A 5,250-nucleotide genomic window follows, 5' to 3' on the forward strand; every position below is an offset into this window, starting at 1 on the left:
GCTAGAAATTGACATTTCCTGAAGTAAATGTCTGCTTGCTAGTCTTAAAGTATCAATGGTTGTGAAATAGTATTAGTAATTAGAAATTAGTCTCTCCCAATTACAAGTGTTACCTCTGCAGTGGCCCAGGTGGCCCAGACGGGGTAGAAGGAGAAGCAGCGATGCTCATTCTGATGCCACCCGGCTGGGCATGGTGACTGGGAGTCCACCCCTTCCACCTCCTCCTCTGTAGTGTTCACCACCCCCGAGGCAGCAGCCAGCCCTGGAACAACACACAGACAGTATGTACTGTTCGAGGGCTGTGCTTGACTTAGTTTACCTGGTACATTGGAAGCAATTCATGGAATAATCCCGAAGGTGCAAACTAAGCTGGATCAAGTAGCACCTCAAATACTTTATAGCATCTCGAGTTGTGTTTGAGCAGATACAATGCAATTTTACAGTAAACAAATTGACGACAGACTTTCAGCACGCTTATAGGGAAGGACATTCAACAAGCACGGYGCTTCACAAATGGTTGATGATTGGCTGAGTGAAATTCATGATAAAAAGATTGTGGGAGCTGTTTTGTTAGACTTCAGTGTGGCCTTTGACATTATCAATCAAAGTCTGATGCTGGAAAAACGTATGTGTTATGGCTTTACACCACCTGCTATAATGTGGATAAAGAGTTACCTGACCTGCCTAGTTAAATAAAGATTACTTTATTTTATTGCAGAACACAGAGGGTGTTCTTTATCATTGAATTAAAATATTTACACACACACACACACACACACACACACACAGTTTAATTTCAAGTTTTATATTTACCTGTTGCGAGGTGCAGAGCCATCACTGCCCAACAAAGCAGCAGAGACATTCTGCCAACCGATCTACAGAGGAAACAATGATATTACATTACATAACATAACAACTTAACTTCACATTTAATAACCTTTAATAGTGTTAAAGGGATCATGGATACCATTTTAATGTCTCTGTGCGCATTATAAAGGAAGGTAGTGGTTGTTTCACGAGCAAATGCTATCTAGCATTAGCACAATGACTGGAAGTCTCCAGGTACGCTGGCATTGCTAATGTACCTGTGGACTTCTAGTGATTGTGCTAGAATCGTACATTATCCCTTTAACATAACTTAATTTAAAATTACATTGCGTAACATAACATGACAAAACATAACACAAGTTAACTTTTAAGTGACATAAGTTAACAAGACATAACATGACATAACATGACATAACGTTACATAAGAGAGCAGCTCCATCTGTAACGTAGTACATTACCTGTACGTGAATCAGAGAATGTTGAGAGTACCTGAGCTAGCTAGTAACACAGTGACAGATAGTAGCAGTAGCTGGAGATTTGGAATAAGGAATAGCTCAGTAAGCGTCTGCTCTTTTCCTACTGCTTCTGGATTGGTAATAGTCCACTGTTGAGGAAGGAAGAGGAGTGAAATTAGATGATGACGCCAGGAAGAGAATAGGAAAAGATACGGTAGCTTGCAGACAACAGCAACCAGGCATGATCCTCACGCTCTACATAGTGTGGTGTGTCCTAAAGGCCGCTCTCAGTGCCTGCCACTCTGCATTATCAGACTCCACGACTGCAGAGTAGACACTCAACAACCTGCTACTTTCTAACAAGCACACTCTCTCTGATCTATACCGAACAAGACTAGAATCACATCAAACAAACACTATCTACACATGTTCTGTGACAGACTAGAATCAACTCAACAACACTAATCCTGCTCTGACGTACTAGAATGCACAACCGTCTTGACCTAGAATCACATCAACAAACATCTCCTGGTTCTGAAGACTAGAAATCACATCAACAACACAATCTCCTGCTCTGACAGACTAGATCACATCAAACAACCTGCTGGTAACAACATCTCCTGTTCTGACAGACTAGAATCACATCACAACACCGTTATGACCAGATCAGCATGCAAGTTACTCTCTGTTGACAGACTAGAATTCACATCAACAACACATGCTTCCTGTTCTGACAGACTAGAATGCACATTGCAACAACACATTACCTGCTCTGACAAGACTAGAATGCACATCAACAACACATGCTTCCTGTTACTGACGACTAGAATCACAGTCAACAACACATCTCCTGTTCTAAGACTAGAATCAACATACCAACACATCTCTGTTCTGACAGACTAGAATGCACTCACTGCAACACATAAATCCTGTTTGACAGACTAAAATCACATCAAACAACACTCTCCTGTTCTGACAGAACTGAAGATCACATCAACAACACATCTCGCTGTTCTAGACAGACTAGATCACCTATCACACACACATCTCCCTGTCTCTGAAAGACTAGAATTCACAACCTGCTATCTAACAAACACATCTTCTGCTGCTGACAGACTATGAATCAGCATCAAGACAATCCCTCAATAGATATTTGACAGCTAGAATCACATCAACACACATTCTGCTGCTGACTAGATCCATAATTCGTTTTGACAGACTAAGAATCACATCAACAACATCGCGTTCGAACTGCCTACAACTCTGTTCTGAAGCAGACCTAGAATGCACATGCAAACAACACATCTCCATGTTCTGACAGACCTAGAATCACATGCAACCAACACATCTCCTGTTCTACAGACTAGGAAATCACAATCAACACACACTATCACATAGAATCCTGCAACCAATAGCTGTGCTGACAGACTAGAATCACATCAACATACACATCATCGGTCTGATACAGACTAGAATCACAATCACAAACTCATACCTGTTCTGAACAGACTAGAATCACTAACACACATCTACTGTCTGACATAGACTAGAATCACATCAAACAACAAACTCTCCTGTTCTGACAGTACTAGAATCATCAACAACACATCTCTGATTCTGACAGACTAGAATCACATCCAACACAACATCTCCTGTTCTGACAGACCTAGAATCAGCATACAACACATCTCATGTCTGACGACTAAGAATCACCTCAAAACACATCTACCTGTTCCTGACTAGACTAGAATCACACAATCTTCTTTCTAAAAGACAGACACTCTATACAACACATCTCCTGCTCTACATGACTAGAATCAACAACTGCAATTAACAGCACTCTCCTGTCTGACATAAAGGACTAGAAATCACAGTCAACAAACACTCTCCTGTTCTGCAAATACTAGAATTACATCAACAACCTCTCTGCTAGTTTCTACACACATCTGCCTGTTCTGAACAGACTAGAATCACAATCAACAACTGCCAGTTCTAACACACCATCTCCTGTTCTGACAACTAGAATGCACATCAAACAACCTGCCAGTTTAACAACACATCTCCTGTTCTGACAGATAGATCACATCAACAACACATCTCCTGTTCTGACAGACTAGAATCACAATCAACAACACATCTCCTGTTCTGGACAGGACCTAGCAATCACATCAACAACACATCTCCCGTTCTGACAGACTTAAGAATCACATCAACAACCTGCTAGTTCTAACAACATCAATCTTTCCTGCTCTGACAGACTAGAATCACATCAACACACATCCTCCTGTTCTGACAGACAGAATCACTCAACAACCTGCTAGTTCTAAACAACACATCTCCTGCTCTGACAGACTAGAATCACATCAACAACACATCTCCTGTTCTGACAGACTAGAATCACAGAGCAACACAGTCTTCCTGTTCTGACAGACTAGAATCACATCAAACAACCTGCAGTTCTAACACACATCTCCTGTTCTGAGCAGACTAGAATCACATCACAACCTGCAGTTCTAACACAACATCTCCTGTTCTGACAGACTAGAATCACATCAAAAACAACCTGCCAGTTCTAACAACAACAATCTCCTTTCTACAGACTAGAATCACATCAAACACATCTCCTGTTCTGACAGACTAGAATTACATCAACAACACAATCCTCCTGTTCTGAACAGACTAGAATCACATCGAACAACACATCTCCTGTTTCTGACAGACCTAGAATCACATCAACAACCTGCTAGTTCTAATGCAACACATCTCCTGTTTCTGACAGACAGAATACATCAACAACCTGCCAAGTTCTAACAACACCATCTCTCTGTTTTCTGACAGAGCTAGAATCACATCAACATACCTGCCAGTTTAACACACATCTCCTGTTCTGACGACTAGAATGCACATCCAACAACACATCCTCCTGTTCTGACAGACTAGAATCACATCAACAACACATCCCCTGTTCTGACAGACTAGAATCACATCACAACACATCTCCCTGTTCCTGACAGACTAGAAATCACATCAACACCTGTTAGTTCTACAACACATCTCCTGCTCTGACAGACTAGAATGCACATCAACAACACATCTCCTGTTCTGACAGACTAGAATCACATCAACAACCTGCTAGTTCTAAAACAAGACATCTCCTGCTCTGAAGTACTAGAATCACATCTAAAACCATCTCCTGTTCTGACAGACTTAAATACAGCAACATACACACATCTCCCTGTTCTGACAGACTAGGAATCACAGTCAACAAACCTGCTAGTTTACAACACTCTCCTGTTCTGACGACTTAAGACACATCAACAACCTGCAGTTCTAACAACACATCTCCTGTTCTTGACAGACTAGAATCACATCAACAACCTGCCAGTTCTAACAACACATCTTGTTCTGACAGACTAGAATCACATCAACAACACATCTCCTGTTCTGACAGACTAGAATTACGATCACAACACATCTCCTGTTCTGACAACTAGAATCATCATCAACAACACATCTCCTGTTCTGACAGACTAGATTCACATCAACAACACATCTCCTTTCTGGAACAGACTAGAATCACATCAAACAACACCATCTTCTGTTTCTGACAGAACTAGAATCACATCAAAAAACAACCTGCCCCTGAGTTCTACACACACATGCTCCTGCTCTGACAGACCAAAATCACCATCAACAACACAATCTGCTGCTCTGACAGACTAGAATCACATCAACAACACATCTCGCTGGCTCTGAAGACTAGAATCACATCAACAACACATCTCCTGCTCTGGACAGACTAGACACATCAACAACACATCTCCTGTTCTGACAGACTTAGAAATCAAGCAATCAACAACACATTTCCTGTTCTGACAGACTAAATCACATCAAAAAAACACTACAATCTCCTGTTCTGACAGACAGAAATCACATCAACAACCTGCTAGTTCTAACACAACACATC

General features: G+C 41.2%; 1 long non-coding RNA gene across 1 annotated transcript; it reads right to left on the reverse strand.

Annotated features, from left to right (window-relative positions):
• Window positions 1-119: 119 nt before the first annotated feature.
• On the reverse strand, window positions 120-1,359 carry LOC112077351 (uncharacterized). Its single transcript, XR_002895405.2, has 3 exons — window positions 1,287-1,359; window positions 814-875; window positions 120-262 (listed from the first exon to the last, which is right to left on the reverse strand). It is a non-coding gene; the product is annotated as an uncharacterized lncRNA (long non-coding RNA).
• Window positions 1,360-5,250: the final 3,891 nt, after the last annotated feature.

Source organism: Salvelinus sp. IW2-2015, unplaced genomic scaffold (genome assembly GCF_002910315.2).
Source record: "Salvelinus sp. IW2-2015 unplaced genomic scaffold, ASM291031v2 Un_scaffold4469, whole genome shotgun sequence".
In the NCBI taxonomy this organism is placed as follows: domain Eukaryota; kingdom Metazoa; phylum Chordata; class Actinopteri; order Salmoniformes; family Salmonidae; genus Salvelinus; species Salvelinus sp. IW2-2015.